Genomic DNA, 25,465 nt, shown 5'->3' on the forward strand with positions numbered 1-25,465 from the left:
TTTAAATCAATAATGACAACAGAAACTACCCAAATGACCCTGATCAAAATTTACATACCCTGGTGATTTTGGCCTGATAACATGCACACAAGTTGACACTTAAAGGTAACCATCCTCACCTGTGATCTGTTTGCTTGTAATTAGTGTGTGTGTATAAAAGGTCAATAAGTTTCTGGACTCCTGACAGACCCTTGCATCTTTCATCCAGTGCTGCACTGACATTTCTGGATTCTGAGTCATGGGGAAATAAAAAGAATTGTCAAAGGATCTGTGGGAAAAAGGTAGTTGAACTGTATAAAACAGGAAAGGGATATAAAAAGATATCAAAGGAATTGAGAATGCAAATCAGCAGTGTTCAAACTCTAATCAAGAAGTGGAAAATGAGGCGTTCTGTTTGATAACATACTGCATTCATCTTGCCATCAATTCTGACCAAATTTCCTGTGCCTTTGTAGCTCACACATCCCCAAAATATCAGCGATCCACCTCCGTGTTTCACAGTAGGAATGGTGTACCTTTCATCATAGGCCTTGTTGACTCCTCTCCAAATGTAGAGTTTATGGTTGCGGCCAAAAAGCTCAATTTTGGTCTCATCACTCCAAATGACTTTGTGCCAGAAGGTTTGAGGCTTGTCTCTGTGCTGTTTGGCGTATTGTAAGTGGGATACTTTGTGGCATTTGTGTAGTAATGGCTTTCTTCTGGCGACTCGACCATGCAGCCCATCTTTCTTCAAGTGCCTCCTTATTGTGCATCTTAAAACAGCCACACCACATGTCCTGTATTTCACCTGAGGTTATTTGTGGGTTTGTCTTTGCATCCAGAACAATTTTCCTGGCAGTTGTGGCTGAAATTTTAGTTGGTCTACCTGACCGTGGTTTGGTTTCAACAGAACCCCTCATTTTCCACTTCTTTATTAGAGTTTGAACACTGCTGATTTGCATTCTCAATTCCTTGGATATCTTTTTATATCCCTTTCCTATTTTATACAGTTCAACTACCTTTTCCCGCAGATCCTTTGACAATTCTTTTGCTTTCCCCATGATTCAGAATCCAGAATCGTCAGTGCAGCACTGGATGAAAGATGCAAGGGTATGTCAGGAGTCCAGAAACTCATTGACCTTTAATACACACACACTAATTACAAGCAAACAGATCACAGGTGAGGATGGTTACCTTTAATAGCCATTCAAACCCCTTTGAGTCAACTTGTGTGCATGTTATCAGGCCAAAATCACCATGGTATGTAAACTTTTGATCAGGGTCATTTGGGTAGTTTCTGTGGTCATTATGATTTAAAAAAAGAGTAAACACAGTTGATTGATAATAAATGGCTTCATCCAAACACTAACCATGAGTGAAAGAAAGGTTTTTGTGTTATCATTCATATTCTCTGAAAAATGGCCAAGAAATCATAAATTCTGCCAGGGTATGTAAACTTATGAGCACAACTGTATATACTGTATATAAAAATATCTATTTAAAATAGCATTCTGGGTTTAATATGCTTTGATTTAATAGGGCGTTAGGTTAGCATGCAAGCAATAATTGTTAGGTTTGTTTTTTAATAGCACCCTGCTTTGAAGTCTATGGGGAGAAGAAGTTAACGTGGTCATGATATCTGAAATCCTTTAGTTAATGCATGTCGGGTTTCGCTTACGTGCAAAAAATTTACTTTCAACTTGGAATATGAGCATCAACACGCGTGCTTCCAGCTGTGTTAGTACTCGAGCGAAAGCGCTAAATAGCTTTCCACTTGTAACCTAGCTCTTAATAAGTAAACATAATAGCAATGTCTGCCGCCTCACTTTATACCTGCATTAAAGGGACAGTAAATGTTAAAAAATGTTACATAACTCTGCACAATGTGCAGAATTATGTTAAGAAATTCTAGCCTTACCTTTTAAAAAATATGTTAAAGTATATACAGTATCTCACAAAAGTGACTACACCTCTCACATTTTTGTAAATATTTTATTATATCTTTTCATTTGGCAACACTGAAGAAATGACACTTTGCTACAATGTAAAGTAGTAAGTGTACAGCCTGTATAACAGTGTAAATTTGCTGTCCCCTCAAAATAACTCAACACACAGCCATTAATGTCTAAACCGTTGGCAACAAAAGTAAGTACACCCCTAAGTGGAAATGTCCGAATTGGGCCAAATTAGCCATTTTCCCTCCCCGGTGTCATATGACTCATTAGTGTTACAAGGTCTCAGGTGTGAATGGGGAGCAGGTGTGTTAAATTTGGTGTTATCGCTCTCACACTCTCTCATACTGGTCACTGGAAGTTCAACATGGCACCTCATGACAAAGAACTCTCTGAGGATTTGAAAAAAAGAATTGTTGCTCTACATAAAGATGGCCTAGGCTATAGGAAGATTGCCAAGACCCTGAAACTGAGCTGCAGCACGGTGGGCAAGACTATACAGCAGTTTCATAGGACGGGTTCCACTCAGAACAGGCCTCGCAATGATCGACCAAAGAATTTGAGTGCACATGCTCAGCATCATATCCAGAGGATGTCTTTAGGAAATAGACATATGAGTGCTGCCAGCATTGCTGCAGAGGTTGAAAAGGTGGGGGGTCAGCCTGTCAGTGCTCAGACGATACACTGCACACTGCATCAAATTGGTCTGCATGGCTGTTGTCCCAAAAGGAAGCCAATTCTAAAGATGATGCACAAGTAAGCCCGCAAACAGTTTGCTGAAGACAAGCAGACTAAGGACATGGATTACTGGAACCATGTCCTGTGGTCCAATGAGACCAAGATAAACTTATTCTGTTCAGATGGTGTCAAGCATGTGTGGCGGCAAGCAGGTGAGGAATACAAAGACAAGTGTGTCTTGTCTGCAGTCAAGCATGTTGGTGGAAGTGTCATGGTCTGGGCCTGCATAAGTGCTACCGGCACTGGGGAGCTACAGTTCATTGAGGGAACCATGAATGCCAACATGTACTGTGAAATACTGAAGCAGAGCATTATCTCCTCCCTTCAGAGACTGGGCCGCAGGGCAGTATTCCAACATGATAACGTCCCCAAACACACCTCCAAGAGGACCACTGCCTTGCTAAAGAAGCTGAGGGTAAAGGTGATGGACTGGCCAAGCATGTCTCCAGGCCTATACCCTATTGAGCATCTGAGGGGCATCCTCAAACGGAAGGTGGGGGAGCGCAAGGTCTCTAACATCCACCAGCTCCGTGATGTCATTATGGAGGAGTGGAAGAGGACTTCAGTGGCAACCTGTGAAGCTCTGGTGAACTCCATGCCCAAGAGGGTTAAGGCAGTGCTGGAAAATAATGATGGCCAAACAAAATATTGACACTTTGGGCCCAATTTGGACATTTCCACTTAGGGGTGTACTCACTTTTGTTGCCAACAGTTTAGACATTAATTGCTGTGTGTTGAGTTATTTTGAGGGGACAGCAAATTTACACTGTTATACAGGCTGTACACTCACTACTTTACATTGTAGCAAAGTGTTATTTCTTCAGTGTTGTCAGATGAAAAGATATAATAACATATTTATAAAAATGTGAGAGGTGTACTCACTTTTGTGAGATACTGTATCTGTGCACTAAATGTTTACTTACCATTTATGTATATCTGTCCTCTTTGGCGTTGCATTTTTTTTCTAAACAAAAAACGTCATGGACTTGCTGTCTATTCACAGTGTGCTGGATCTTACCATTCAAATATATTTAGCTCGCTCGTGCTCTAAGTAAAGCAGCCGATACCTGAATTTATACAGTATTAGTTTTTATACTGGAAAATTATGTGAAATGATGTGAAAGTGAATGCTTAGGTCATCCACATGACTTCACAGACCCACCATTTTGTACACTGAGCCTAAAATGGAGCAACATCCCATGCTTAAAGGAACATGAAACACCAGAATTTTCTTTCATGACTCAGATAGAGAATACAATTAAAACAACTTTCTAATTTACTTCTATTATCTAATTTGTTTCATTATCTTTGTATTATTTGTTGAAGGAGCAGCAATAAACTACTGGTTTCTAAATAAACACGTTGGTAAGTCAAAGACAATCGGTATATATATGCATCCACTAATTAGCAGCTAGAACCCAGGTTCTTTGCTGCTCCTGAGCCTTCCTAGATGAATCATTCAGCAAAGGATTACAAGAGAAGGAAGCAAATTAAATAATAGAAGTAAATTGGAAAGTTGTTTCAAATTGAATGCTCTGTCTAAATCGTGGATTTCAAATTATGAATTTACTGTCCCTTTAAAGTTACTGAGTTACAAGTGTGTTTCTAAGGATGTTGCAGTTGTTATTGTTTTAACTGTTTAGCAGTAAGTTTTGTTTCATTAGGATGGTTTCATGTATTGAGTACTTAAAGGGACACTGACCCAAATTTTTTCTTTCGTGATTCAGATAGAGCATGAAATTTTGCGCAAACTTTCTAATTTACTGCTATTATCAATTTTCTCCATTCTCTTGGTATCTTTATTTGAAATGCAAGAATGTAAGTTTTAGATGTAGGCCCATTTTTGGTGAACAACCTGGGTTGTTCTTGCTGATTGGTAGATAAATTCATCCACCAATAAAAAAGTGCTGTTCAGAGTACTGAACCAAAAAAAAGTAGATGCCTTCTTTTTCAAATAAAGATAGCAAAAGAACGAAGAAAAATTGATAATAGGAGTAAATTAGAAAGTTGCTTAAAATCGCATGCTCTATCTGAATCACAAAAGAAAAAATTTGGGTTCAGTGTCCCCTTTAAAACAACCATTAAATACAGTAGATCTGAATAATCAACAATTTTGCACAATTAAAAAAGGGAAGTAACTTGGAAAGTTTTTTTTAATTGCATGCTCTATGTGAATAATTAAAGTTTAATGTTGATTATCGTGTCCTTTTAAGGCAACTATAGATGTTAATGTCATAAACGTCCGTTAATGATACACTCCTAAAGTTACTAAAGATAAGTGATGCGCAATGTATATCGAATCAGATGTTACCTTTACAACGAAGTCCCTTGGCAACATCACATGAGTTCATGAATGTAGGACATTGTAGGGTTTTCAAATAATTTTGAATTGAATTTTAATACCTCCAAATTTGCAAGGCAATTTTGAATGGGGGTTATCATAGCAGAAGCGGTTGCATAGAATCTGCTTTTATGTAAAGAAACATTCTTTAATAGAAAAAAAAAACTGTAATGCATTTCAAAATACCACCTTTCTGATTAGGCAAAAACAAAAACTAACTTTAATATCCCTTTAATTTTAAAGGCAGCATGGTTAGCATAATACAGTCAGATATGTATATTTAGTGAACAAAGAGGTAATGATTTCAGTATTTGAAGAAAAAAAAGTTGTTGTTTTTTTTTGTTTTGTTTTTCAAGTAATTATTTATTTGCTAGATTTCATCCATCATTGTACAAACTCATTGGTTGTCAGATTAATGTCATTTACGCTGCTTACCTGATTTAACACATTAAAGCAAAATTATTGTTTGAAATGGGTTGATTTTAATTAATACTAAATACAGGCGCCAATCTAAATCTTATTAATCTGAAAGTTATGACAATTCCAGCATATGTCAGATTTCTCTCTGACTTATATTTTAATATGTGGGATTGGATTATTTCTTAAGAGGATCTTTAAGCATAAAAGAATTATGTTTATTTGGCTGGGTTTGTGGCAAAGTGAAATTAAAATTAAGGTTTGCAATTACTTAGGAAGCATCAAGACAAACTGTCCCTGAGCAGAAATGTAACTTGGATATTAAGGTTTGGAAAAATGCACAGAGAAAGGTATAATTGATCTAAGGTGACTGGGCTGATCTAAATTAAATAATGAGATGCTGTATAAGCAGAAAGGTTACAAACAAGGGACAGCATTGAATGAGGCTAGAACGTTGAAGAAAAGCAGGATGCTTTTTAAGTAAACTTTTAGGCATCTTAAAGGAAAGGACAGCTAAGTAGCTGGCAGACAGGATGGAAAGAGAGATCGGCTGGAGATACCAGCAATGAAAGTAATGTGCAAAGATCCTGTAATTTAAATACAGTTCAGAGAATTGCACACAATATTTTATTGCCCATAATTTGTACAGTTTATAGAACAGGAATGTCTTTATTTAAAATGAAACATAGGGATGCTGTGAAATCAATAGCTGGTTTTGGTGATTTCAAGCATTTTAAATAAAACCTGGATAACTAAAATTAGCTTTTTGGGTTAGGGAGCGTAGGGCAAGAGACATTTTATACAAAAGCAAGAGGTGCATTGCTGTCCCTCTAAACTGTTAACCAGAAATATTGAGCTAACTTGTGTAAAAATGCCTCCTCACTGGAAAAATATGTTAATTTGTGTTTAAAGTTTCATAACACAGTGAAAGAGTAAAGATATAATTTATATCTCATCCCTACGACTAAAGCTAAGCAAATGGTGCCCTATTGCCTCTAGTGTGCTAAGCTGATGGTTACCAAGTATAGGAGTTATTCATATAGCTCTGTGCTATACTATTAAAAATAATGATTTTCTTCAGGTCTTTAAAAGTGATACATTTTACAGCGGTATTTTGGATTGCGTCTGGGCTCAACATTTGACTCACCACCTGTATTATGAGCCCATTGAGTGCGCTAATAGTGCTATCTGCACCTATCCCATTCAAAGTATAGGGGGCGCTATGATAGTTTCGTCCGCGTTATGATGCTTTGATTAAAATATTTAACTTACCAGTTTTAATACCAGATTGTGAGCTTTTCTTTGCTTGAGGTTGTGCAAAAGATAATAACGCGCCCTGTGCTATCAATGTTTTTGAGCCCCAAACGTAGTTTAATATGCAACAGTGGCTACAAGTAAAATCATCTGGTGTAATTTGTTCTCTCTGTGGGTCGCCCGTATAAAGATGTTTGTGTTATGAATATTGCATTTTACTATTTCAGTAGTGCCACTAAAATTATATGAGATGATCAAATGTAAAATAATTATTTAGTACCCACGAAGTATATAATATATTGTGTGTTAGAACATAATAGTACCGAACCTCCGCATTTGTGATTTATTACATGAAACAGTGGTTACCAACTTTGTGGCAAGGTTATGAAAGCAATTCAATTAACACTCTGAATTATATAATTTGCAAATGATAATGCATATAAAACTTTAGTTCCAATATGTCTATTAATTATACAGAAACCATATCAATAAACAAATATTGTTAATTAAAAACATAATTTATGTAAGAACTTACCTGATAAATTCATTTCTTTCATATTAGCAAGAGTCCATGAGCTAGTGACGTATGGGATATACATTCCTACCAGGAGGGGCAAAGTTTCCCAAACCTCAAAATGCCTATAAATACACCCCTCACCACACCCACAATTCAGTTTAACGAATAGCCAAGAAGTGGGGTGATAAAAAAGTGCGAAAGCATATAAAATAAGGAATTGGAATAATTGTGGCTTTATACAAAAATCATAACCACCACAAAAAAAGGGCGGGCCTCATGGACTCTTGCTAATATGAAAGAAATGAATTTATCAGGTAAGTTTCTTACATAAATTATGTTTTCTTTTCATGTAATTAGCAAGAGTCCATGAGCTAGTGACGTATGGGATAATGACTACCCAAGATGTGGATCTTTCCACACAAGAGTCACTAGAGAGGGAGGGATAAAATAAAGACAGCCAATTCCTGCTGAAAATAATCCACACCCAAAATAAAGTTTAATGAAAACATAAGCAGAAGATTCAAACTGAAACCGCCTGCCTGAAGTACTTTTCTACCAAAAACTGCTTCAGAAGAAGAAAATACATCAAAATGGTAGAATTTAGTAAAAGATGCAAAGAGGACCAAGTTTGCTGCTTTGCAAATCTGATCAATCGAAGCTTCATTCCTAAACGCCCAGGAAGTAGAAACTGACCTAGTAGAATGAGCTGTGATCCTCTGAGGCGGAGTTTTAACCCGACTCAACATAGGCAAGATGAATTAAAGATTTCAACCAAGATGCCAAAGAAATGGCAGAAGCTTTCTGGCCTTTTCTAGAACCGGAAAAGATAACAAATTAAACTAGAAGTCTTTCGGAAAGACTTAGTAGCTTCAACATAATATTTCAAAGCTCTAACAACATCCAAAGAATGCAACGATTTCTCCTTAGAAATCTTAGGATTAGGACATAATGAAGGGAACCAACAATTTCTCTACTAATGTTGTTGGAATTCACAACTTTAGGTAAAAATTCAAAAGAAGTTCGCAACACCCGCCTTATCCTGATGAAAAATCAGAAAAGGAGACTCACAAGAAAGAGCAGATAATTCAGAAACTCTTCTGGCAGAAGAGATTGCCAAAAGGAACAAAACTTTCCAAGAAAGTAATTTAAATGTCCAATGAATGCATAGGTTCAAACGGAGGAGCTTGAAGAGCCCCCAGAACCAAATTCAAACTCCAAGAGGAGAAATTGACTTAATGACAGGTTTTATACGAACCAAAGCTTGTACAAAACAATGAATATCAGGAAGAATAGCAATCTTTCTGTGAAAAAGAACAGAAAGAGCAGAGATTTGATCTTTCAAGGAATTTGCGGACAAACCCTTATCTAAACCATCCTGAAGAAACTGTAAAATTCTCGGTATTCTAAAAGAATGCCAAGAAAAATGATGAGAAAGACACCAAGAAATATAGGTCTTCCAGACTCTATAATATATCTCTCTAGATACAGATTACGCGCCTGTAACATAGTATTAAGCACAGAGTCAGAGAAACCTCTTTGACCAAGAATCAAGCGTTCAATCTCCATACCTTTAAATTTAAGGATTTCAGATCCTGATGGAAAAAAGGACCTTGCGACAGAAGGTCTGGTCTTAACGGAAGAGTCCACGGTTGGCAAGAGGCCAACAAGATCCGCATACCAAAACCTGTGAGGCCATGCCGGAGCTACCAGCAGAACAAACGAGCATTCCTTCAGAATCTTGGAGATTACTCTTGGAAGAAGAACTAGAGGCGGAAAGATATAGGCAGGATGATACTTCCAAGGAAGTGATAATGCATCCACTGCCTCCGCCTGAGGATCCCGGGATCTGGACAGATACCTGGGAAGTTTCTTGTTTAGATGAGACGCCATCAGATCTATTTCTGGAAGTTCCCACATTTGAACAATCTGAAGAAATACCTCTGGGTGAAGAGACCATTCGCCCGGATGCAACGTTTGGCGACTGAGATAATCCGCTTCCCAATTGTCTATACCTGGGATATGAACCGCAGAGATTAGACAGGAGCTGGATTCCGGCCCAAACCAGAATTCGAGATACTTCTGTCATAGCCAGAGGACGTGAGTCCCTCCTTGATGATTGATGTATGCCACAGTTGTGACATTGTCTGTCTGAAAACAAATGAACGATTCTCTCTTCAAAGAGGCCAAAACTGAAGAGCTCTGAAAATTGCACGGAGTTCCAAGATATTGATCGGTAATCTCACCTTCCTGAGATTCCCAAACTCCTTGTGCTATCAGAGATCCCCACACTGCTCCCCAACCTGTGAGACTTTGCATCTGTTGAAATTACAGTCCAGGTCGGAAGCACAAAAGAAGCCCCCTGAATTAACGATGGTGATCTGTCCACCACGTTAGAGAGTGTCGTACAATCGGTTTTAAAGATATTAATTGAGATATCTTTTGTAATCCTTGCACCATTGATTCAGCATACAGAGCTGAAGAGGGTCGCATGTGAAAACGAGCAAAGGGGATCGCGTCCGATGCAGCAGTCATAAGACCTAGAATTTCCATGCATAAGGGCTACCGAAGGGAATGATTGTGACTGAAGATTTCGACAAGCTGAAATCAATTTTAGACGTCTCTTGTCTGTTAAAGACAAGAGGTCATGGACACTGAATCTATCTGGAAACCCAGAAAGGTTACCCTTGTCTGAGGAATCAATGAACTTTTGTGGTAAATTGATCCTCCATCCATGATCTTGAAGAAAACAACACAAGGTCGATTCGTATGAGATTCTGCTAAATGTAAAGACTGAGCAAGTACCAAGATATCGTCCAAATAAGGAAATACCACAATACCCGTTCTCTGATTACAGACAGAAGGGCACCGAGAACCTTTGTAAAAATTCTTGGAGCTGTAGCTAGGCCAAACGGCAGAGTCACAAACTGGTAATGCTTGTCAGAATAGAGAATCTCAGGAACGGATAATGATCTGGATGAATCGGAATATGCAGATATGGCATCCTGTAATCTATTGTGGACATATAATGCCCTTGCTGAACAAAAGGCCAAGATAGTCCTTACAGTTACCATTTTGAACGTTGGTATCCTTACATAACGATTCAATATTTTTAGATCCAGAACTGGTCTGAAGGAATTCTCCTTCTTTGGTACAATGAAGAGATTTGAATAAAAGCCCCATCCCCTGTTCCGAAACTGGAACTGGCATAATTATCTCAGGCCAACTCTAGATCTGAAACACAATTCAGAAATGCTTGAGCTTTCCTGGATTTACTGGGACACGGAAAAGAAAAAATCTCTTTGCAGGAGGTCTCATCTTGAAACCAATTCTGTACCCTTCTGAAACAATGGTTCTGAATCCAAAGATTAGTGAACAGGAATTGATCCAAATTCCTTTGAAAAAACGTCAACCTGCCCCCTACCAGCTGAGCTGGAATTGAGGGGCCGCACCTTCATGTGGACTTAGAAGGCAGGCTTTGCCTTTCTAGAAGGCTTGGATTTATTCCAGACTGGAGATGGTTTCCAAACTGAAACTGCTCCTGAGGATGAAGGATCAGGCTTTTGTTCTTTTGTAGAAACGAAAGGAACGAAAACGATTATTAGCCCTGTTTTTACCCTTAGATTTTTTATCCTGTGGTAAAAAAGTTCCTTTCCCACCAGTAACAGTTGAAATAATAGAATCCAACTGAGAACCAAATAATTTTGTTAACCCTGGAAAGAAATGGAAAGTAGAGTTGATTTAGAAGCCATATCAGCATTCCAAGTCTTAAGCCATATAAGCTCTTCTAGCTAAAATAGCTAGAGACATAAACCTGACATCAACTCTGATAATATCAAAAATGGCATCACAGATAAAATTATTAGCATGCTGAAGAATAATAATAATATTATGAGAATCATGATCCGTTACTTGTTGCGCGCAGCGCTAAGTTTCCAAACCAAAAAGTTGAAGCTGTCAGCAACATCAGCCAATGATATAGCAGGTCTAAGAAGATTACCTGAACACAGATAAGCTTTTCTTAGAAAGGATTCAATTTTCCTATCTAAAGGGATCCTTAAAACGAAGTACCATCTGACGTAGGAATAGTAGTACGTTTAGCAAGGGTAGAAAAAGCCCCATCAACCTCTAGGGATTTTGTCCCAAAATTCTAATCTGTCAGACGGCACAGGATATAATTGCTTAAAACGTTTAGAAGGAGTAAATGAATTACCCAATTTATCCCATTCTTTAGAAATTACCTTCAGAAATAGCATTAGGAACAGGAAAAACTTCTGGAATAACCACAGGAGATTTAAATCACCTTATCTAAACGTTAGAATTAGTATCAAGAGGACCAGAATCCTCTATTCTAAAGCAATTAGTACTTCTTTAAGTAAAGAACGAATAAATTCCATTTTAAATAAAATATGAAGATTTATCAGCATCAATCTCTGAGACAGGAATCCTCTGAACCAGAAGAGTCATCAGAATCAGAAATGATGATGTTCATTTAAAAATTCATCTGTAGTGAGAGACGTTTTAACCAAGATTTTTTTGATGTTTTCTAGAAGGAGAAATAACAGACATAGCCTTCTTGATGGATTCAGAAACAAAATCTCTTATTTTATCAGGAACATTCTGCAACCTTAGATGTTGAAGGAACTGCAACAGGCAATGGAACATTACTAAAGAGAAATATTATCTGCATTAACAAGTTTGTCATGACAATTAATACAAACAACAGCCGGAGGAATAGCTACCAAAAGTTTTCAGCAGATACACTTAGCTTTGGTAGTTCCAGGCACTAGACAGGCGATTTTCCTGAAGTATCTTCTGACTCAGATGGCCAACGTGAGACATCTTGCAATATGTAAGAGAAAAAACAACATATAAAGCAAAATTGATCAAATTCCTTAAATGAACAGTTTCAGGAATGGGAAAAAATGCCATAGAACAAGCTTCTAGCAACCAGAAGCAATGAAAATGAGACTTAAATAATGTGAGACAAAAGCGACGTCCCATATTTTTTAGCGCCAAATAAGACGCCACATTATTTGGCGCCTAAATGCTTTTGGCGGCCAAAAATGATGCCACACTCCGGAACGCCGACTTTTTTTGGCGCAAAAAGAACGTCAAAAAATGACGCAACTTCCGGCTACACGTATGACGCGGGAAACGGAAAATATTTTTTGCGCCAAAAAAGGTCCGCGCCAAGAATGACGCAATAAAAAGAAGCATTTTCAGCCCCCCGCGAGCCTAACAGCCCACAGGGGAAAAAAGAGTCAAATTTTTAAGGTAAGAAAAAATGTTTGATTCAAATGCATATCCCAAATATGAAACTGACTGTCTGAAAATATGGAATGTTGAAACATTCTGAGTCAAGGCAAATAATGTTTGAATACATATATTTAGAACTTTATAAAACAAAGTGCCCAACCATAGCTTAGAGTGTCACAGAAAATAAGATTTACTTACCCCAGGACACTCATCTACATGGTTTGTAGAAAGGCCAAACCAGTACTGAAACGGAATCAGCAGAGGTAATGGTATATAATAAGAGTATATCGTCGATCTGAAAGGGAGGTAAGAGATGAATCTCTACGACCGATAACAGAGAACCTATGAAATAGACCCCGTAGAAGAGATCACTGCATTCAAATAGGCAATACTCTCCTCACATCCCTCTGACATTCACTGCACGCTGAGAGGAAAACCGGGCTCCAACTTGCTGCGGAGCGCATATCAACGTAGAATCTAGCACAAAACTTACTTCACCACCTCCATAGGAGGCAAAAGTTTGTAAAACTGAATTGTGGGTGTGGTGAGGGGTGTATTTATAGGCATTTTGAGGTTTGGGAAACTTTGCCCCTCTGGTAGGAATGTATATCCCCATACGTCCACTAGCTCATGGACTCTTGCTAATTACATGAAAGAAAGAATATTTGTTTATAATAATCCGTTTGAGATAAAGCAAATGATTAATGATGCATCACTATACTGATTTAATTAGTATCCCGGTTAGTGCTAATGAAAACATTTCTTAAATTATTTTGAAGAACTTAAGTGTTTAAGTGAGAAATTGAATATTTTTTTGTAAATTCTCTGGCATAAACTTGCAATAATCATGGTAAACCATACAAAACCATTATCATATCCCTGATTGACCCAGTAATATTATTGACATATAAATAGGGCTGCTACCTCAGCCATGTTTTCCTGGACACTTATGAGTTATACATGCTGCAGGGTGTGTGTATGAATAGTGCTGTCCAGTAACACAATACAAGTTCCTTACTGCACACCCTGCAGCCTGTGCAACTCATAAGGGTCCAGGAAAATATGGCTGAGGTGGAATTTCCTAATAAAATATATGCGACTATATAAAGGTCATTAAGTAATGATTAACTCTTTTAAGCAAAATAAGAAAACTTAAAATATAAATGTAAAAGCATTTATCATGCTATCAAAAAAATTCCATGTGGTTTTGTTCAATATTTCTTGGTTATGTGATGCACATCGCAAATTTTGAATTCAGGATTGGATTGTCGAATATAGCCGCAGGCAGCGATTTAGCTATTTTTGGTGGCAGATTTATAAATAGAAAAGTGCAACACACAAATGTCTGGATTTGCACAGTTATTTGTGTGTTGCATTTTTACACTAATAAATCAGTCACCAAAAATAGCTGCATACCGCTGCCTGCAGCTGTATTCAGTATTTGTTTATATAATAAATGTTAAATATGAATTTTTGCACATGCCTAATAATTTATGGTTCTTTTCTGCGGTTCCATGTAAATAGGAATGTAACGCTTACCCTGGTCCCACTCTTTCATCTATCCTAATTTCTCTGGTCAGGTCAGCCTCTGATTTTTTCTGGGCAGGGTGTGGTTATTGTGCATGTTCTTTGTGATCCCTTCTTGTATTGTCCCTTATGTGAATGAACTCCAACCCTACCAAAAAGTTAAAGGTACAGTCTACACCTTAGTCATCTTAAAGTCTTACCTTAGATTAAACTGCAAATACCCTCTTGCACCTTTTCTATATCATGCAGCGGGAATGGTAAAAAAGCTATTTAATTAATATTGTTGCTGGCCACTTTGAATGGCTGCCAGCTCCCCTCACTGATGACATCACAATGTGGGCTGCATATGGTGCCCATTCACAAATGGCTCACTAGTTGGATTCAACAGACTCTATTCAGCAGAGTGCCTAGATGTAGTCCCAATTTGTGATGTCATCAATGGGCGAGCTTGGCAGACATTTCAAAGCGGCCAGATACAATATTCATTCTAAAATAACATTTTTTTTTTACCATTCCTGCTGCATGATATAGAAAGGGGTGCAGGAGGATATTTGCAGCTTAACCTAAGACAAGACTTTAAGATGTCTAAGGTGTAGACTGTCCCTTTAAGGTTTACAGAAAGGATTAACTAACTAATTACAGATCAATTAACATTTCTGTTAACAAGCTAAGATTTAGCAGTTTTAGTAGTCAAATATATATATTTTGCAAATTAATCTTAAAACCAAGTCAGTATCTCTGTTTCTCTGTCAACCAAGGATGAAACCCAATTATGATTAAAGAGTGTGAGACTTGCTGGAACCATATATGAATATACCAATAACATAATGATTAGGATACCTCAGCTATGTTGGGGACCTTGAATGGCTGAGTCGAAATAATTAAACATTAATTATTTTTGGTAAAATAAAAAAACTTCAGAATAAGTAATTATATATTAACAAGCAAAACTAATTAATAGCTACATATTAATACAAATGTATATATATATATATATACACACACACATATATGTGTGTGTGTAAATATGTATACCAGAATATACAATACATGTGATTCATTTTATGCCTACATAATATTACACTAGCATATGTGCCTATACTGTGCAATACCAAATTGGGCATTTTTCCCCCTACATTATTTATAATTGTAGGTATACAGGAAGAATCTTTGAATATAGAAATGGATGGACTAGAAGTTATTGGTTGAAGTTGATTCATCATACTTTTTGTATTATCTGGGAGACCAGTTGATCATCACATGTTTTATACAGCAACCTATTCTGTGTTTCCTTGAATGCGTTAATAGATTGTTGTACCGTTTTGTTTATGGCCTGTCCCATATTATTTAACTAGATGTGAGTAAGTATGATTTGTGTAAACTCTGCAGTGGGTCCTGAGGGTATATGAGGCTGCTTCATGTATTTCTGTCATGCTTTTAAGTCATCCGTCTGAGAAATGCTATTGTAGGGGACTATAGAATCAAATTATAAGGTCAATCACAATCCTGGTAGAAAAAAACCTCTAATGATTATCTACAGAAAAAAATCTATTGGGATTTTTAGTAGCTAAATCTTTTGATAAAGTTTTTTACAGGATTGTAATCAATCCATACATTGGCAAAAAGGGTTTATTTTTGAGTAAAAATAATGGCAACTATTTTTTTTTTATTTTTTTTATATCAGGTCATTGGGCATTACTGCTGGGGGCTTTAGAGTATTTTTCTATAGGGTGTAATGACTGAGTCAGGAGAAAGAAGAAAAATTGATAATAGGAGAAAATTATAAGTTGCTTAAAATTTCATGCTCTATCTGAATCATGAAAGAAAAAAATTGGGTTTAGTATCTCTTTAATTTGTGGTACTAATTGCTCTTATTTTTCCAGTATTTTTGAGGTGTGTCTCAAGAAACCCGTCAATATGGAGTTTGTTCCAGCTTGTAGGTTCAAAGTGGGTGTTTGCTAAACACATCGCTCAAAATGTGTTATGTACTAGCAATAGTTTTATTGTCTTATCTATACTATAATCACGTTTGTAACGCGTCCGTCGCCGTCAGCAGTTGCGCATGCATCCTCAAAGGCACGTTGGCTGCACACACAGCCAAAAGAAATCCAGGTGGATTACGAAAATGGCAGGGTGGTGAAAGAATCCACCGGGATGCAGCGAAGGCAAACAGAGCATTACAAAAAAAAAAAAAAAACTAATCGCCCCACAATAAGTATAAAAAAAAAACCCTAACCGTGGCGCAATAAGTAATAAAAAAAAAACTAACCGCCCACAAAAAGTATTGAAAAAGAAAAAAATACCAATAAAATGATTAACCCCTAAATCCATTTCAAACTACCTAATACATCTATTAACCCCTAATCCGCCAACCCCCCCCCAACGCATTAAACCTAATTTACCTATTAATTCCTAAACTGCCAAGCCTCACAACGCAAAAAACTAATTTAATGACTAAGCCCCCTAACCTAACACCCCCTAAATTAACCCCTTAATTACATAAAAAATACTACATTACAATTAAAATAAACATTAAAAAATTACATTGCATAAATCTAAAATTACAGAAAATAAAAAAGGCTAACATTACAAAAAATAATAAACAACACTATCCAAAATAAAAAAATTAAATCTAATCCCTATGAAAATAAAAAAGCCCCCTGAAAATATAAACACCCCCTAATCTAAATATAAACTAACAATAGCCCTTAAAAGGGCTTTTTGTAGGGCATTGCCCTTAATAAATCAGCTCTTTCACATTAAAAATAACCAAAGTTCCCCCTAACAGTAAAACCCCCCACCCACCAAACCCCCAAAATAAAAAAAAAACTGACACTAATAAACCTAAACTACCCATTGCCCCTAAAGGGGCATTTGTATGGGCACTGCCCTTTAAAGGGCATTCAGCTCTTTTTTACTGCCCTTAAAAGGGCATTCAGCTCTTTTGCAAATTGCCCAATAAACCCTAATCTAAAAAAAAACAAAAACCACCAAAAGATTAAAAAAAACTAACACTAAAGCCCCAAATAGGTACTCACGGTTTCAGAAGTCCGGCGGAGAAGGTCTTATTCCAGGCGGGTCCATCATCTTCATCCACAGCGAAGGCGGTGCGGAGCAAAGGTTCGGAGCGGTCTTCCCAGATGTGACAGTCTTCCCAGATGTGCGCGGAGTGAAGGTGTCGCGGAGCGGTCTTTCCAGATGTGGCAATCCTTCGGCGGCGGTCATTTGCAAAGATGTGGAGGTTCCTCTTCATGCGATCATCCGCTGCACACTGAAGATTGAATTCAAGGTACCCCATATTTATTGGGGTACCTTGCATTCCTATTGGCTGACATTTTCAAAATCAGCCAATAGGATGAGAGTTACAGAAATCTTATTGGCTGATTTGAACAGCCAATAGGATTTCAGTAGCTCTAATCCTATTGACTGTTTTGAAAAAATTCAACCAATAGGAATGCAAGGTACCCCAAATTGATTGCGCTACCTTGCATTCAATATTCAGTATACGACGGACATCAAGAGGAGCCTCCATGTCACCGAGGACCACCGCTGCCACGAGGACCGCCGCCACAGATAACCACCACCAAGAATCGCCACATCTGGGAAGACTGCTCCAGACCTCCGCTCCGCACCGCCTTTGCTGTGGATGAAGATGATGGATCCGCCTGGAAGAAGAACTTCTCCGCCGGACTTCTGTAACTGTGATTACCTATTTGTGGTTTTAGTGTTAGTTTTTTTTTTTTTTTTTAGATTAGGGTTCATTGGGCAATTTCAAAAAGAGCTGAATGCCCTTTTAAGGGCAATATCCATACAAATGCCCCTTTTTAGTTAAGGTTTATTAGTGTTAGGTTTTTTATTTTGGGGGTTTTGGTGGGTGGGGGGTTTTACTGTTAGGGGGACTTTGTTTATTTTTAATATAAAAAAGCTGAGTTCTTTAGGGTAATGCCCAACAAAAAGGCCTTTTAAGGGCTATTGGTAGTTTAGTATTAGATTAGGGAGTGTTTTAATTTTAGGGGGATTTTTTTTATTTTTATAGGGGTATTAGTTTACGTTTAATTGTTTTTACTTTGGATAACTTTGTTTATTTTTTTCTGTATTTTTACTTTTTTATTTTTTGTAGCTTGGGGGGTTACATTTTTAACACATAAACTGCCCCCTGGGCAGGCTTATCAATTAGTTTATCATAAAATAATTATTAAAGTTTTAGCTTTCTAAATATTTATTCCATGCCCCAGTGGACTAATAATTTGTCCATAGATTTGTTAAGGCAGAATTAGATTCCATTAGTAACCTATCCCTACTTTCTTGATTCAGATAGAGCATACACAGCTAGATTACGAGTTTTGCGTTATGAGTGAAAAAGCCTCATAACGAGTCTTGTAGGTACAGCTGTACCGCACACAATTTTGGCCATCACGCAACGTAACTACCGCACTTTTTCAATGGGACTTCCATAGCGCCGGTATTACGAGTTTGCCTGTCCGGCCAAAAAGTGAGCGGTACAGCCTATAACTTCAAGATCCATACCATAAACTGAAAGTCAGTTATGAGTTTTACGTTACAAAGCTGTACCACCCATAAACTACCTATTAACCCCTAAACCGAGGCCCTCCCGCATCGCAAACACTAAAATAAACTTATTGACCCCTAATCTGCCGCTCCGGACATCGCCACCACTATAATAAACATATTAACCCCTAAACCGCCGCACTCCTGCATCTTAAACACTAGTTAAATATTATTAACCCCTAATCTGCTGCCCCTAATATCGTCGCCACATACATACACTTATTAACCCCTAATCTGCTGTCCCTAACATCGCCGCAACCTACATTACTGTTATTAACCCCTAATCTGCTGCCCCAGATTAGCCGGGAGAAGTCTTCATCCAAGTGGAAAGAAATCATCTTCCAGGCGGGCAGAATAGGATTGAGCTTGCATTCTATTGTCTGTTCCAATCAGCCAATAGAATGTGAGCTCAATCCTATTGGCTGATTGGATCAGCCAATAGGATTGAAGCTCAATCCTATTGGCTGATTGCATCAGCCAATAGGATTTTTTACCCTTTACATCCGATTGGCTGATAGAATTCTATCAGCCAATCGGAATTCAAGGGACGCCATCTTGGATGACGTAATTTTAAGGGAAACTTCATTCTTTGAGACCCATCGAAAGAAGAGGATGCTACGTGCTGGATGACTTGAAGATGGAGCCGCTCCGCGTCGAAGGATGAAGATAGAAGATGCCGTCTGGATGAAGACTTCTGCTCGCCTGGAGGACAACTTTTTGCCGCTTGGATGAAGACTTCGACCGGCTTCATTGAGGACTTCTTGTCGCTTGGATGAAGACTTCTTCCGGCTGGATGAGGATGGATGTCCGGTCTTCAAAAACTGTAAGTGGATCTCTGGGGGTTAGTTTTAGGGTTTTTTTAAGGGTTTATTGGGTGGGTTTTATTTTTAGATTAGGGACTTTGGGCAATGTAAAAGAGCTAAATGCCTTTTTAAGGGCAATGCCCATCCAAATGCCCTTTTCAGGGCAATGGGGAGCTTAGGTTTTTTAGGTATTTTTTTTTGGGGGGGGGTTGGTTGTGTGGGTGGTGGGTTTTATTGTTGGGCGGTTGTTTGTATTTTTTTTCACAGGTAAAAGAGCTGATTTCTTTGGGGCAATGCCCCGCAAAAGGCCCTTTTAAGGTTTAGTGTAGGCTATGTTTTTTTTATATTTTGGGTGGGGGTGATTTATAGGGCTATTAGGTTAGGTGTAATTAGTTTAAATATTTGATAATTTCTTTTTTATTTTGTGTAATTTAGTGTTTATAACTTTTTTGTAATTTAGATAAATGTATTTTGTTAATTTAATTTATTTAATTTTAGTGTAATGTAGGTGTCGGCGAGCGGCAGATTAGGGGTTAATTAGTGTAATGTAGGTGTCAGCGATGTCGGGGCAGCAGATTAGGGGTGTTTAGATTCAGGGTTTATGTTAGGGTGTTAGGTTTAAACATAAATTTTCTTTCCCCATAGGAATCAATGGGGCTGCGTTACGGATCTTTACACTCCATTATTGCAGGTGTTAGGCTTTTTTTTAGCCGTCTCTCCCCATTGATGTCTATGGGGAAATCGTGCACGAGCACGTAAAAGCAGCTCAAAGCAGTGCTGGTATTTGTGTGCGGTATGGAGCTCAACGCTGCCATATTGCCCACAAACGCCATTTTTTCGCAAACCTTTAATAGCAGCGCTATTAAAGGTGAGCGGTGGAAATAACTTGCAAGTTAGTAGCGAGCCAGCCATAACGCAAAACTCGTAATCTGGCCGACAGTTTTTAAAAAGTTTGCTATTTACTATTATCAAATTTCCTTTGTTCTTATGGTTTTCTTTGTTGAAGAGATACCTAGGTAGGTAGTGTGCACAATGTCTGAAGCATGACATGACAGGAAATAGTGCTGCCATCTAGTGCTCTTGGAAATGTAAAACATTCTAAAAAAAACTGCTGCCATATACTGCTGCAGATAACTTCTCTGCTTTTCAACAAAGGATAACAAGAAAATGAAGAAAATGTGATAATAGAAGTAATTTGGAAAGTTGTTTAAAATGATATGTTCTTAAAAATATTTGGGTTTCATGTCCCTTCAAGGTTGATTAGCAGTAGTTTTTTTAATTTTCTGCAGTATTGCGGAAGTTTGTTTTATGAACTTTGAATTTGGTCACAGTTGTATATGTTTCTTTATTTTAATTTACACAGTTTCATGAGCTCTTGGAACATGAATTTTATTAATACCTACTATGTAACTGATGAAGAATTGGGTTTCTTAGAGTAAAATAAATAAAAGACTGAATACAATGTCATAGATGTACGGTTTACAATCTAAAAGTTTCATCAACATATGTCAACATATAGAAAAATGAAAGAGAATCATTGAGAGAATTAAAAGTTGATTTACCGTTGACATTTTTCACTGCATGACATATGAGATATTGCTGGGGACTTAATGCCAGTATAGTTATTTGCATATACAAAATGCTGCACATCTGACAGGACAGCAGTCCTGTATATAGGCTGACCATATTGCCGCTTTAAAAAGGGACACATATGAAAAATACATATGTCAGGGCTGTTTAAAGAAAGGTTTTGAATAATGTTCCATTATAAGAACCCTGACATAATTAATTTTCATGTGTCACTTTTTAAAGCGGCAATATGTTCAGCCTACACATATATGTTAGACCAAGGATGGCAAATTGGTGGCCCATAAGTTCCATGTGACTATATCTGAGAAATTAATATTATTAGACATTATGGTGAATACAGTTGCAAAGTTTTTGTACATAAATATTAATATGTAAATATAATTGCAAATAATTTATCCTGACAATATAATACTTTAGGTAAAATAGTAATTATGAGAATAAATATAGCAATCGCATGTTTATGCACCAATTATATCTTGGTATCCAAGTGTTATTGTCTCATATGGGAAACTTCTTCAACTAATAAATATGTTTAACTTAGTTCAATGGCATGGTATTCTTCCATCACAGTACTGTCATTTTCAAACAAATCCATATTGCATAGAACACATAGAACTCTAAAGTACAATTTATTCTTAATAATATTGATTGCAAGTCAATTGAAATTTGATCAGAGAGGGCAATAGCCTGCTTTAAAAACATAATAAAAAAAATTAAAAGAAAGTCACTCATGAAAAAGAAATATATATATATGCACACCAGCCACCACCACATATGTAATTATAGTAGTAGATATATTATACAGTGAATGTAGGCCCACTAGTGATCTAACATGTGAACACCCACTTAACTATTTTGAATCGCCACAATTCATTTAAATGTTGCCACCACCATTTTATAAAATCTCAAATTGTAAAAGATAATTATTTAATAAACATCAGGGTAAAGTTGCATGGGACCATTGCATTGACAGAATGTGTCAATTTACTTTACAAGATCAGCCACCCATCCCCCATAGCCTGAGTTTAAGCAAAAACAATCCATAGTAGCAAGTATTTGTGCTACAGTATGGCATAACACAGTTCATAGGCCATACAAGGAGGTAGTATTTGAGCAATTAAAGACACAAAACCCCATGTATTATAAGGTTTGCGGACAGCTTCTCAACTTGAGAAGCTGTCTACACGCCTTCGCTGCATACGGATCTATTTGTCCACTGGCCCATATGCAGCATTACACACGCCACTAAGTGTGTAATGCCCGCCCCTTCACTCGGTCAACCAATCTCATGAGAGAAGGGATGTCCAATCATTCTCGGTGACCATGGCTTCTTACATTGCAGGAAGCAGGCTTGCATGTGTGAACCTGCCCTGCAAGGGCTCGGGAGCAGCTAACGCTGCTTTGTACATGGAGCCCAAAGTCTTTTAAATTGAAGCACAAGTATGGCATTACACAGTCCATAGGTCAAGAAAGGAGGTAGTATTTGAGCAGTTAGAAACACAGTCCATAACTAAATCACAAGCATGGCATAACACAGTCCATAGGCCATACAAGGAAGAAGTATTTGAGAAATAACAAAATCAACTCCATCATAAATGAAATTAGCTCTCAACATACTACCAGTCTCCCACCCCCTCATACGCTCGTAATAATCCAAAACCCACATAGCCATAAATTTAGCTCTTTGCCCCTATACTGTCCTCTCACCTCACTACCTGTCCCCTCAACCCCATCCCCTAACAGCCACTCACACACATCTTCAACCTCTGCCTCAGCACCGGTATATTTCCCTCATCTCTACGCACTGGTCACACCTATCCTCAAAAAACATTCTCTTGATCCAACCTCTTCATCAAACTACCGCCCTATTTCCCTACTCCCTCTTGCCTCAAAGCTTCTTGAAAAGCTAGTATAGGAATGTCTATCCCATTTCCCTACATTAAACTCCCTTCTTGACCTACTGCAATCTGGATTTCGCCCCCTTCACTCCACAGAGACAGAAATTGTTAAGGTTACCAATGACCTATTTACAGCAAAATCCAAAGGCCACTTCTCTCTTATAATCATCCTTGATCTGTCGGCAGCCTTTTATACTGTTGTCATGGAACAGTGTATCTTTAAATAGTTAAGACCTGCCCTCCTACTTCCTCCCTATAAAGGTGGGATTAGAACACCTGTTATTTGCTTGATTATTGAAATCTGTATAGCTGAGTCAATACCTCTATTTGGTTTATGGTATCCTGGATTCCTTATTCAAGCCTTATACAGTTGCGAGGACTCTTTTTACTAAAGTTTACCCCAGAACTGCTTTACCTAGAATCACATCACAGGGACAGCTGCTGTACTGAACTAACAGCTCAGCAGACGACTGACGTCATACTCTCTCGACACCGGATCCTCACAGCGACTGTCTCCACAAACCTCCTGAGCATGTAACTATAAGAGAACGCCGACACCGCTCCTCCTCAATCTCTCAGGTCGGAAGACTCGAGCTGCTGCTGCACAACGGACACATAGTTCATCAAGCCGCAAGTATCATTTAATACACTGCCGTGCCTCTGAACTATTACACGCCTGCATTCTCTGTCCTTTTTGCACACTAACAATAACCTCATCAGTGTCTGAGTACCTAACTACGTGCAAACTTAATCTGTGATTAGCAGTATATCAAACTATCCAGTCTGACCTGTTTACTGTTTATGCTATCCTGCAAACAACACTATCCAAACTTGCTGGCAACTTAAACCAACATTCTTTGAGAATCTTGATCTTCTCTATAAACTCTTGACTCAAATTATCTAATATTTGTATCCTTGATAACTGTGAGAAAACATATATTCATTAATAAGAATTGTTATTCCTTGTGAGATCCTACACATTAACCTTATGTGCTGGAAAATTCAGGAATATCTACAAACCTCACTTTAAGTGAAATAATACTAAGTTATTCAGTACATTTTAGTGTCAGCACATTATAACTGTTGACCACCTTTTTTTGCTCCAAACCCTCCAATCCTTCGGCAGTTGTGACACAGCTCTCTTGTGGGTCTCTTCCTACCTGTCTAACTGTAGCTTTAATGTAGCCTTCTCTGGGGTATCCTCTGCCCTGTTACCATTTTCTGTTGGGATACCACAAGGCTCTGTACGCTGTCCCCTTCTCTTCTCAATCTACACCTCATTATTAGGATCCTTATTAAAGTCTCATGGGTTTCAATATCATTAGTATGCCGATGATACCCAAATCTACCTCTCTGCACCAGACCTATTTCCTTCTTTGCTAACCCGTGTCACTAACTGTCTTTCTAATACGTCATACTGGATGTCCTCTCATTACCTTAAGAAAAATCTCTGCAAAACTGAGCTCCTTCTTTTCCCCCTTCTTCCAAAATCTCCACCCCCCCATTTCTCTTTAACTGTTGATAACTCCATCATTACCACTACCCTGCATGCCCAATGTCTTGGGATCACACTTGATTCAGATCTTTCTTTCACTCCTCACATTCAGTCATTGGCTAAAGCCTGCCCCTTCCACCTTAAAAACATCTCTAAAATAAGACATTTCCTTACACAAGACACAACTAAGATTGTAATCCACTCTCATCCTTTCCCGCCTAGACTACTGCAACTCTATCCTCTCTTGTCTCCCTAGCTGCCCCCCAGCTCCTTTACAATCCATAATTAATGCCTCTGCCAGGTTAATCCTCCTTACGCTCTTCATCTGCTGCACCTCTCTGCCAATCCCTTCACTAACTTACTCTTGCCTCCAGGATTAAACAGTATATTTTCACTCTTACATACAAAGCCCTCAACTGCACTGCACCCCCCCCCCTATATCTCAGACCTTGTTTCCAGATACTCTCCATCCCATTCGATCTGCTCACAATCTCCTACTCTCCGCCCATAGGCATCTCTACAGGGGGGCAAGGGGGGCAAATGCCCTCCCTAATTAATTGTTTGCCCCCTCGTTTGCCCCCCTAGTATGCAAGAGAAAGACAGGCAGCATCTGTGAGAGCACAGCATCCAGTGCAGAGACAGCACCAGAAACATGTGGTGTTTTATTTTAACTTTATGAATACTAGTTTCAGTGTCCCCCACTTGCTCCCCCACCCCAATGATGAAACATTCCCTCCCCATCACTTTTAGTCAGCCCCAGTCATGTTCTGTAGCTCATAGCACAAGGAACGTGACCGGAGAGTAAGAGAGGGGAGGAGGCGGAGCATGAGCAGTGCAGCAGCTGCAATAAGAGAGGAGCAGTAGTGTTCCCAGAAGGTTGAAGACAGCCAGGGAACTTGCAGAAGATCTGTGGGGCAAGTTGAGTAAAATGACTGTATCAATCATCACATCACCCCTGCTTGGAGCCTGATTGTATAAATTAAATTTAGTGCCTTTGCTTAGCAGAGCTTATAGTCCCTTAGTATATAGCAGTTTCAGTATCACACCCTGACCCTCTCCCGCCACTCTTGACACCTGGGGGGGGAGGGGGTGATACTGAAACTGCTATATACTAAGGGACTATTGTGCT

Source organism: Bombina bombina, chromosome 1, assembly GCF_027579735.1.
Source record: "Bombina bombina isolate aBomBom1 chromosome 1, aBomBom1.pri, whole genome shotgun sequence".
Lineage (NCBI taxonomy): Eukaryota > Metazoa > Chordata > Amphibia > Anura > Bombinatoridae > Bombina > Bombina bombina.